The sequence below is a fragment of the Orycteropus afer genome, unplaced genomic scaffold, assembly GCF_000298275.1.
Source record: "Orycteropus afer afer isolate SDZICR_OR568_19922 unplaced genomic scaffold, OryAfe1.0 scaffold00214, whole genome shotgun sequence".
Taxonomy (NCBI): Eukaryota; Metazoa; Chordata; class Mammalia; order Tubulidentata; family Orycteropodidae; genus Orycteropus; species Orycteropus afer.
In genome coordinates, this window is record NW_006921801.1 from 5,500,452 (window position 1) to 5,512,667 (window position 12,216).

The 12,216-nt window shown below is 40.8% G+C and overlaps 1 protein-coding gene and 1 pseudogene across 1 annotated transcript in view; one reads left to right on the forward strand and one right to left on the reverse strand.

The window, feature by feature from the left end:
• PELI2 (pellino E3 ubiquitin protein ligase family member 2) overlaps window positions 1-12,216 on the forward strand; it is a 262,851-nt gene that overhangs the window by 30,272 nt on the left and 220,363 nt on the right. The window lies entirely within an intron of this gene.
• LOC122150727 lies at window positions 2,725-2,823 on the reverse strand (annotated as a pseudogene).

The window sequence follows — 12,216 nt, forward strand, 5'->3', positions numbered from 1 at the left end:
CCATGCAGTGCTGGGTGGGTTTGAACTGCCGGCAGTTTGGTTAGCAGTTGAGTACTTACCCATTCCTCCAGAGTGCTCCTTTAGTTTTCTTGTTTAGAGCTATTAACGGTCATTTCATGTTGAAATTAGTCCTTTGTCCCCTGTCCCTTCCTTGTATTTTCTTCATTCTTTACCTTTCCTATTTTTTCCACTTCTTTAGGAACATTTGTATTTTTATTTATTTATTTTTTTAATTCTTAGATTTACTTTTGAGGCAAGTGCCTGAGCATTTAAAAAAAATTTCTTACTGCCTTTTATGCTTCAGCCTGCCTTGGTGGCGGTTCTTCCATGTTGCAAAATATTTTGTTTTTTAAGAAATGTTTTTTCTAAAAATATGACCCCAAGCAACCAGTGAGACTCCACTAACATAGATGAAAAACAGAAAAACTGGGACCAGGAGAATAATCATATCACACACCTCACCCATTTGGCAAGCTTTCTAGTCAGTTAAATCAGGACTCCTTTGAGGAGGGTGGTGCAAACCAACTTCTTTATTGAAAGAGAGAGGTGGGATTTTAGGCTTGAATATTGCCATTGGTAAGGTAGTTCATTGCTGTTTAAACTGGCTTTCATCAGTAACGAATGATTAATTGTCTGAAAATGGACCTTTCCTTTTTCAGCCTGATGTTTTTCCTCTCCTAGCACATGTCTGAATGATATGAAAATGTGGCTCTGAGAAAATGGCTAAATCAGTATGTATAATTTGGGGGTGGGTGCCTCATTAAAGTGTACTTATATCTGAAAAGTTTATAATTTTACGGAACTGATGCATCATTCTTCCCATTTATATCTTTAAGGGCTGTCAAGAATAGTTGATAACAACTCCTCCCCCTAAAACACAAATAAGTGGACAAACACATTGCCTCATATTCTAGTTATCCATTTAAAATAATTTAAAACCATATCAAATGTTGTTTTAAATGAGACTCACTTCAGTATATATTCTTGTTAGGTATAAATTAATCTAATTTTCAAAAGTACTGAAAGCAACAGTAATATGAAAACAATGTATTCTTAAATTTTCTTTTACTTTTACAGTGAAATCTAAAAAGAAAAGAACATTAAATTGAAGTAAAGCTTTGAAAATGGCCTGTTTTGAAAAGAAGTTACTTTTTGAAAGTTTCTAAGTCAAGACTGTTTATGGTACAATGTATCACCTTTATATGGCCTTTCTTGACCTGGTCTTGTAACTTCCCCCAACTAATTGGGTGGCACTATGCAAATGAGTGCCTGTGGCCCACCCAGGGGATTGGATAGCTTGCTAATAATGCAATTAAGGCTTCCTGGTCCACAGAGCGAGAGAGCTGAGTGGCTACAGGTGGAGGCTTGCCAACCTACAGAGCTAGAGCTGAAGGACAGTGTTACTGGCCTAGTGGGGTGCTTGTGCTCATTTATGGGTAGAGTGAAAGAGCTTTGTGATACTTGCTCTGAGCAAGGCATAGTTTGGGCTGGCCCAATAGGCCTGAGAGGCCTGTGGTGCCCAAGGGGCCAAGAGTCAGGGAAGTCCTGCCTGTAGGCACAGCCAAGAAGCTGTCTTGACTAAAGAGCTATATCCCGAGTCATTCCTGATAGTGAACTGTAACCAGATACTTCCCTAATAAACCCCACAATCATAAGTATTGTCTTTGAGTTCTTTGTGGCCATTGTAACAGATTATCGGACCCAGCAGAGAAGTGGACAGTGCTGTGGTAGAAACAGCTGGTGTCAGAATTGGTAAAACGGTTGGAGAGAGGAGGTATGTCTGACTTCTGCTTCATAGAAAACAGCCTTGTTGATACTGGTAATGATCCTTCTCCTAGCGTGGGCAGTTAGACAAGAGGCCAGATGATGCTGCGGTCACACCGTTTTACATTACACCCACTTCTCACTTATTGGCATGATTTGGTTCCAAAGACCAGATCATTATGTGAAAATCAGTGTTGTGTGAAAACAGAGGATGACTACGTCATTGCTTAACTGCCAAACCACTGAGGATCATGGCCCAGTTAAGTTGACACATAACCTTAACCATCACAGCCAGCATTGCTCCTGCCTTGCATGCACATTGGTGTTCATTACTGCCAGACGTACAATGTTAACGTGCAAAAGAGTCAGATAGATTTTTTTACTATTGTCATAAATGTGAAATGTCGGTTAATGAAGCAGTCGATAAGTGAGAAATAGTGTTACATTAAAGGTTTATGTAGAGATGCAGTGCAGTCCTTGATGAAATCATTAAGTCTCTTCAAAAGGGTTATTGTCAACCTCTCCTGGGTAACAACAGCAGGGAAGGAGAATGCGCAAGGCTTAATTTTTTCTTTTTTCAGTTTTTAACTTTGGGCTAAGATCGCAGTAATTTTTTCAGTTTGAAATTTTGGCTCTACCTGTTTTAATTTTGAGGAAAATAGGTATGATTCAGAAGAAGGTGGTATCAACAATGAAGCTTTTAAAAGAAAGTACAGTTTTATCCTTTATTAAACATACATGTTTATTAAAGAATATTCAGAAATTATAGCAAAGTAAGATAGATGATCCATATTACTCTTGGTTCCAACAACCAAAGATAATCATTATTAATATTTTTGTGTATTTCATTCTCATATTTTCTGTGCATATTTGTTTACTTTTGTTTTATGATTTGTTACCCTATAGCTATTTCATTCTCTTTTTCCATGTAACTGTACATTGTAACACCTTACATTGTTCAACATTTTTGGTGAAAACCATCATTCATTTGTTGTCCTTGTGCAGGAACCATGCTAATTCTGTATCTTTCCCATTTCAGTATATGTACTACCAGAGTCCTAAAAACCATCATTTTAAATGCATTCCCAGCACAATACCTGACTCAATGAAAGTTCTTCAAAATTGTTTCAAATGATTGAACTGCCAAATGTTCCATTAAACCAAAAAACCAAAAGCCCATTGCCACAGAGTCGATTCTGACTCATAGCAACCCCCTTTGGGTTTCCAAGGCCATATATCTTTGCAGAAGGAGATTGCCTCACCGTCCTCCTGCAGAGCAGCTAGTGGTGAGTTTGAACTTCTGACCTTCTGGTCAGCAACCAAATGCCTTATCCACTACTCCTAATGTTCCATTAGTTGGATATTTTACTGCTATTTTTCCTTTTTCTTAGATCAATTCCCTCCCTTTTTGGGAGTATTTTGGGTTATTTCCTGTTATAGATAATGCTTCAGCCAACATCTTTTTGTAGAATGTATCTTCAGCATTTAGGATTATTGTTTAAGAGGTGTTCCCAGAAAAGGAATTACTGAGAGAAAGGGCACGAGCACTGGCTTTTCATTCCTACCAATAAATTGCTTTCCAGAAGTACTGTGCCAGTTTACATTTCGTCTGCAAAGGATCAGCATGCCTTTCAAGGAAAACAGCTCCTTCACTTTTATCCCAGCAAGATTGCTTTCTCAAAACTATCCTACTTTTGTTTTTGTGTAGCATTGTGTTTAAACTGGAATGTGTAGTATTTTCTTTACATTAGTTATTCATTCAGCAGATAGTTATTGGGAACATCTATGTACTAAATAGAGTTCTTGGTATTGATATTACTCAGTGACCAAAAAGAAAAACCTGTTCCCATTCTGCTGGAGAGAAAGAGTAAGCAACTGCACATATACACGTATAACATCAGGTAGAGGGACGTGCGCTAGCAAGAAAAGTGAGCCCTAAGGGTACAGAGTGTGAGGCAAAGGCTAGAAAGGAATGTGGATGCAGGAGAGGGGTTTTTGTTTGTTTTTAATGAAGATAGGATATCTTTGAAGAAGAAAATGAGACATAAGAGGGAAAAATTGATGATGCCTGAACTAGAGCCAATGGAATTTCTTGCACAAGTGGATGGTTGACGTGTTATCATAGGAATGTGTGATTCAAGTGAGTCCCTTGATCTGAAGCAATGCTATGTGGGACACAGTAGAGAAGACCAGGAGAATGACGGCAGATGCATCAAGTTTGGCGTGTTTTCTAGCTGAGGCACATGGAGGTTGATGTAGCAGCCGAATATTTGATTGGTACCCACAAGGCCGGTAACATGGAGTTAACCTTCAGGCTGAGATGACAATTGCATCGTATTGAATTGTTTCTTAGTAAATTTGGGATCCCCTTTGATAAGATAAAAATATAATTTGGATTAATCAATTTTAAACAAAGTGATAATTCATAATTAAAATGTTTAGCATTTTTCAAATGCTGTCGTCTACAATTCTGTCTGTTTATATGACCAGGAAAATCTTAACGTAGGAATAGATATTATAAGACTATAACAGATGTTATTAGGCCAAAATCGTGCTTTTGTGCCTTTTAGTGCTGCTGGCTTCAGGGAAGTATTTTGAGGACTTGGGAGGCAGGGCTGGCTATTATAAATGGCCAGTTAGGCAAATAAATACTTGTTCCTCTTTTGTATGTTAAGATTTTTGTGAGGTGTGATTTGTCTTACAAGTTTTAGGGGATAATTTGATATTCATGCATTTGAAATACTTCATTACAAGGAAAATGCTTTGAAGTATTGTAGAAAGGTGTTGTTATTAGTTGCCATCGAGTCAGCTCCGACTCATAGCAACCCTGTGTACAACAGAATGAACACTACCCGGTGCTGCGCCAGCCTCACAATCCCTGCTGCGCTTGAGCCCATCGCTGCAGCCACTGTGTCAGTCCATCTCATTGAGCGTCTTGTCCTTTGCTGACCCTCTGCTTTATCAAGCATGCTACCCTTTTCCAGGGAGTGGTTTCTTCTGACAACATGAACCAAAGTAGGTGAGACAAAGTCTGGCCATTCTCCTTTCCAAGGAACATTCCAGCTGCACTTCTTCCAGGACAAAGGCATTAGCATAGCTTAAAAACATGCAGGGTATCAGCATTGTTGTTGTTGTTGTTATAGGTGCCATTGAGTCAGTTCTGACTCATAGTGACTCTGTGTGCAACAGAACTTAACGCTACCTGTCCTTTGACATCCTCTTGATTCTTGCTATGCTTGAGTCCATTGTTGCAGCCACTGTGTCAGTCCATCTTGTTAACAGTCTTCCTCTTTTTTGCTAACCTTCTACTTTACCAGGTTAGGCTGGGTTCTCTAGAGAAGCAAAACTGGTAAAACTTACATATACATATAGAGAAAGAGCAATTTATTTTAGGAGAATGGCTCACACACTTACAGATGACGTCAAGCTGAAGGCTTTTCCTGACTCACACAGCTGCAAGGGCTGACGAGCTCAAGGTTGGCAGGCAGTATAAAGGCTGTTGACTCCAACGAATGAGAAATCCAAGATCTCCAGGCTAAATGGTGGATTGTTCACTCACAGAGAGTTGTAGGTAGCACAACAGGATCCTGATCCACAGAAGAGTGTCTTTTTTCTCAGGAAGTTCATAAATATATTGGAAGCAGACCACACCCCTAGGAAAACTCCCTTTCCACAGATTGGCTGCTCAAAACATATACATCCAATCCCATCATGGGAGTAACTCACATCACAGTTGCTTAAACCACACGGAATTGTGGTCTAGCCAAGTTGACACACAGTTCCAACTATCACAGTCTACCCCTTGTCAACTTGGCAGTTGTACACATCATCTTAACCATATATAATCTCTAAATAAGGATAATTATAAAGTCATATTTGCACCTAACATGATATGCTAACATGCGTACAACCAAAATGCACTATCCTTACTTACATTTCACAGTTCATAACAGAAGGAAACAAAAATATTTGATGCACATATACAATGAAAAAATATAACAATCACAGTCCTTTTTCTGCATCTGGTCATGTGGTTGTAGCTGATATTCGGAACTACCTTCTTCCGCCACCCATTCTGTATTTCCCTTGCCCTCAGCAAGCACCTCAGCTGGTTATGGTTCTTTGCCTGGTAGGGTGATCCAAACCTTCATTCCTGAAGGGTCTGGACCATTAGTAGTCATATCAGAATTGCATTGCTGTCATTTTCCATTGACTTTAATCACAGGGCATAGTAATACATCCTAAAGAATCTCTAGTATTCCAGACGTATTTTTCTTTACCTCCATTACATTATGTAATGTCACTCAGATTTCCCCTTGGTAGTCAGGATCTATTACACCAGATAGTACAGTAACATCCTTCTTTGTGTGTTGATCCAGAAGCATGAGAAAGCCAAAATGGCTGGGCGACATTCTTAACTTCCAGTTCAATGCAATCAGTATTGTGTTTCCAGGTGGGAGCACTCCTCCTTTTGGGACTAAAATCTCCAGACCCGCAGAGCATAGGGTAGCAGGGATAGGAAGCAAAAATTTTTTGAGTTCGTCACTAGGGATAATAGTAAGTGGTACCACGCCTGTTTCCACCCCTTGGTTCCTGGATCCATGAATCCTGGCTATTAGAGAAACAGTACCATATGTTGGATGCTGGTTTAGAGCATATACAGCCTCCTGGAGAGCATTGTTCCAATTCTTCAAGGTATTGCCACCTAGCTGGCACCGTAATTGTGTTTTCAGTAGGCCATTCCATTGTTCTGTCAAGCCAGCTGCTTCTGGATGATGGGGAACATGGTAAGACCAGTGAATTCCATGAGCATAGGCCCATTGCTGTACTTCATTTGCTGTGAAGTGAGTCCCTTGATCTGAAGCAATGCTGTGTGGGATACCATGACAGTGGATAAGGCATTTTGTTAAGTCCACGGATGGTAGTTTTGGCAGAGGCATTGTGTGCAGGGAAGGCAAATCCATATCCAGAATAAGCATCTATTCCAGTAAGAACAAAGCGCTGTCCTTTCCATGATGGAAGTGGACCAGTGTAATCAACCTGCCACCAGGTTGCTGGCTGATCATTCTGAGGAATGGTTCCATATCATGGACTCAGTGTTGGTCTCTGCTCCTGGCAAATTGGGCACTCAACAGTATCAGTAGCCAAATCAACCTTGATAAGTGGAAGTCCATGTTGCTGAGCTCATGCATAACCTCCATCCCTGCCACCATGGCCACTTTGTTCATGAGTGCATTGAGCAATGACAGGAATAGCTGGGAAAAAAGGATGGGTTTCCACTGAATGTGTCATCCTATCCACTTGATTATTAAAGTCCTCCTCTGCTGAGGTCACCTTTTGGTGGTGCAAAAACGGCAAGGAGGCCACATGTTCTGACCTCCTCTAATCTCACAAGAGGAAGACAGCAGTAACCCAAGGCCTATTACTGCAAGGCCAAACATGCTGCCTCCCTCCAGCCCTTTTCACCAACCGTTCCTCCCAAAGCACCCACCACCTCTCTCCTGGGTTCGATAATTCACTGCAGTGGCCACACAGAACTCACAGATTATAGGGTTTATTAGGGAAGCACCAGGCTACAACTCAAGTTCAGGAAGAACGCTCAGTCTCTCTCCCAGCCCACCGTCCCTCAACCAAGAGTCTCTCACAGTCTCTTTCAGCAGCAGTGCTGGTCCCTCGGTGTCTCACTCAGCAATGCGTGTCTCTTGCGTCTCTTTCCCAGCAACACGTGTCTCAGGAGCCCATGTCTCTTTCAGCAGCACGTCTTCCTCAACCAGCAGTCAGAGAGAGTTCTGCTTCCAGGAGGCCTCCTTTTGAGCCCGGCAGGGTGGTCAAACTAGCCAATTATAGCATCAGAATTCTAAGCACCTGAGAGAGAGTGGGCACCTCCCAGAACATTGTTTTGTGCCTCTCCCAACAGAAATATTCCAGGTGGACACCTTCAGCAATCAGGAGCTCCTCACTTGCTCATAGAAAATCCCACCTTGGAGTTTACAAAGACTTATGGGTAGAAAAGCCACACAAAGTAATTTACTACACTGCAGGTGGACATTCATGTGAGACACAAATATCTTTTCTTCTTTGGCCCATTCAGAGAGATCTATCCACATACCTCTTCCCCATACATCCTTGTCACCAATTTTCCAATCATGGTCCTTCCAAGTCCCAGACCATCCAGTCAAGCCATTAGCTACAGCCCATGAATCCATATACAATTGCACATCTGGTCATTTCTTATTTCCATGCAAAGCGAATAGCCATATGCACGGCTCGAAGTTCTGTCCATAGGGAGGATTTCCCTTCACCACTGTCCTTCAGGAAAGTCCCAGAAAGGGGCTGCAGTGCTGCTGCTGTCCACTTTCGAATGGTGCCTGCATATTGTGCAGAACCATCTGTAAACTAGGCATGAGTTTTCTCTTCCTCAGTCAGCTGATCATAAGGAACTCTCCATGAGGCCATAGGTGGAGACTGGGAGAGGGAAGGTAATGTGACTGGAATGGAGACCATAGGCATTTGGGCCACTTCCTCATGCACTTACTTGTGCCTTCAGGTCCTCCTCAAGCCCTATCTCTGATATACCACTTCCATTTAATGATGGAGTGCTGCTATGCATGTCCAACTTTATGGCTTTGTGGGTCAGACAGCACCCAGTTCATGATGGGCAGCTCACGCCTCATGGTGACTTAGTAGCCCATGGTTAGGCATTCAGTCTCTACTAAAGCTCAGCAACAAGCCAAAAGTTGTTTCTCAAAAGGAGAGTAGTTATCTGCAGAGGATGGCAGGCCTTTGGTCTGTGTTGCAGTTCACCACTAGGGACCTGCCAAAGACTCCAAACAGCATCTCTAACTACTACGGACACTTCAGGCACCATTGGATCAGCTGGATCATGTGGCCCAAGTGGCAGAGCAGCCTGCATGGCAGCCTGAACCTGTTGTAGGGTCTTTCGTTGTTCTGGGCCCCATTCAAAACTAGCAGCTTTCTGAGTCACTTGATAAATAGGGCAAATTGTGGATTGTTCACTCACGGACAGTTGTAGGCAGCATAACAGGATACCGATCCACAGAAGAGTGTCTTTTTTTCCAGCATGGCCATAAATATATTGGAAGCAGGCCATACCCCTAGGGAAACTCCCTTTCAATGGATTGTCTGCTTAGACATATATAGCCTATCCCATCATGGGAATAACCCACATAACAATTGCCTAAACCACACAGAATTGTGGTCCAGCCAACTTGACATACATTAATTTGTTTATATTTTATGTTTGTTTTCTTGGTTTTTGTGTCCTTCCACCAGTAGAATGTGAGCTGCTCAAGGGAGGGGACAATATCATGGTTACATCCCTAGAAACCTTGCAAGTGCCTGGAATATTGTAGGAACTCTGAAGAAATGTAAGGCTCTCTGGTGCTGTGGTTAAGGCATTGGTCTGCTAACGGAAAGGTAGGTGGTTCAAACCTACCAGCTGCTCCATGGGAAGGAAGATGAGGCAATCTATTTCTATGAAGATTTACAGCCTTGGAAACCCGACAAGCATAGCTATGAATAGGAATCGACCTGATGGCAATGGGCTTTTTCTTTTTTGTAGAAATGTGTTAAATAAAGAACAAACAAATGAATCTTCCAGGCCCTTCTCTTTGTGCACACATGTACACAGAATTACGTATGTGTTTGTCCTTTATAAAATTCCCAGTTTGTTTTTTTCTTTTCCAGATCTATATAGTTCCTTTCCATTTTAAATGAAGAGGATGAAATTATGGCATACTTTTTAAAACACTGAAAATTGATATTTATAATATTTAGTTTTAGTGAAAATAGGAGTGTAGTCTTCTTTTTTAAAATAGATCCAGATGATTTTAAAGTTTTTAAACAAACAGGGCCAGATTTAGACCTCTTTTTTGAATTGCAGGGTTTTTTTTTTTTAACTTTATTTTGAAATAATTTTATCTTACAGAAAAACTGTAAAAAAAATAGTATAGAAAACCCACTGCCATTGAGTCGGATCCAACTCATAGCAATCCCTCCTTGAGTTTCCGAGGCAGTATCATTACAGAAGTAGATTGAGTCCACGTATATTCCTTACCCAGTTTCTTCTAATATTGCCAACTTTCAAAACCCTCAAACAATGATCCAAACCAGTATGATACAATACTGTTACATATAAAAGTACAGACTTTATTTGAATTTCACCAGGTTTGCCCCTAATTTTTTTTTTTTTTTTTCCTTTCCCCTGTTCCAGGATCCAATCCAGGACTCTGCTTGCATTACTTGTTTTAACTCTTTAGTCTGTTCCATTCCTCTCACAGGTCCTCAGTCTTTTATGATCATAATTCTTTGGATGAATAAAAACAAACCAGTTGCCATCCGGTTGATTTTGTCTCATGGTGACTCCATGTGTTGCTGAATAGAACTTTGAGTGCTGGTCAGTTATTTTATAATCTGCCTCTTAATTTGGATTGATCTAATGTGTTCTCAAAGGAGCTCTGGTGGTGTAGTACCTAAAGCATTTGACTGCTAACCAGAAGGTTGGCAGTTCAAACTCCCCAGCCACTCTGTGGATGAAAGACTGGGCAATCTACTTCCGTAAAGGTTTACTGCCTCAGAAACCCAAAAAGGGGGTCTCTATGAGTGGGAATCAACTCAGTGTCAGTGAGTTTGGTTTTTGGAATATGTTCTCATGCTTAGATTGAGGCTTTGCATTTTTGCCAGGAAGCTATAGAAGTAATATATCCTTTTACTCCATTGATATCAGGGGTACAGGATGATAAAATGTCTTACCTTGATGACTTGGTTAAGGTGATGTCTGCTGAATTTCTTTTCTGTAGTGTTAATATTTTTCTCTTGGTAATTGATAAATATCTTGGAGGAGACATTTTAAGATTCAAATACAGTGTTTCTCCTACAACTTTTCACTACTGATTTTATCATCCATCAGTAGATCTTGCCTGCAAGTAAGCCTAGAGAGATTTTATACTTCCTGCATACCTGTTACATTTATTAATTGAAATTCTTTTGCAAGGGAGAGCCATTCATTCTCTTCCATTTAGGTATTTATTCAATTATTTATATTAATATGGTTATGGATATTTATTTTATTCTGTATGTTATAATCCGCAATGATTTTTTTTTGCTCAACTTTTTTCCAGCTTTGGCCATTGAGAGCTTCTTCTCCTTGATTTCTGTGTTCTTTTGACATGCCCTATCCTTTTCTGAGTACATCCTTATTTTCTGGTATCACAAGATATTTTAAGCTCATCTTGTAATTTCTCTTCCCTAGCCCTGGCATCAACCAGTTTTCCAAGGAGGTCATTTTATTGGAGAATGATATTTAGAAACCAAAATCTGGGTGTTAGGTGAGTTTATTGCTACAAATGATACAAGAGTATCATTGTTCTTAAGCCCTCTGAGCAGATAGAGCTAGGAAAAATATGCATATATACTAGGCTGCGTACGCATCTGTATTTGTCTCTATATCTATCTATGGAGCTCTGGTAGTACAATACCTAAGGCATCTGACTGCTAACCAGAAGGTTGGTGGTTCAAATCCACCAGCCACTCCACAGAAGCAAGACTGGGCAATCTACTTCTGTAAAGATTTACTGCCTCGGAAACCCAGTGGAGGTTGCTATGAGTAGGAATCCACTCTATGGCAGTGAATTTTGTTTTTGGTATAACAGTGGTGTAGTGCCTAAGGCATTTGACTGCTAGCCAGAAAGCTGGCAGTTCAAACCCACCAGCCACTGCTCGGAAGGAAGGTTGGGCAATCTTCTTCTGTAGTGATACCACCTCAGAAACCCAACGGGGGTCACTGTGAATCAGATCCGACTCAATGGCAGTGAGTTTGGTTTGTGGTTTTATCTGTATGTATAATATATGATTAAGTATATTTGTGTGTGTGTATACATGTATATAATGAACTTATAGTGATACCTGTGAAGTTCATCTAACACCACCATGTTCATTCTGGCATTCCTTATTTCCTTATTTGTATCTTCTTTTTCAGACAGTGAGATACCTGTATGAAGTATATTTACTAATTATCTACAGTATATTTACAAATGTTCAGCCTTACTGTATCAGTTAAGATTCAACCATAGAAACTGAATCAGTAGTAGATATATATTAAAAGATTTAGTGCCTTGGTCTGTGCAGTTGTGGAGGCTGGTTGTTGTTGTTAGGTGCCTTCGAGTCGTTTCTGACTCATAGCGACCCCATGCACAGCAGAACGAAACACTGCCCAATCCCATGCCAGCTCCATGATCCCTGCTATACTTGAGCCCAACATCGCAGCCACCGTGTCAGTCCATCTTGTTGAAGGCTTCCCCCTCTTTTGTCGACCCTCCACCCTACCAAGCATGACATCCTTCCCAGGGAATGGTCCCTTCTGACAACATGACCAAAATAGGTGAGATGAAGTCTGGCCATTCTCACTTCCAGGGAGCATTTTGGGTGCACTTC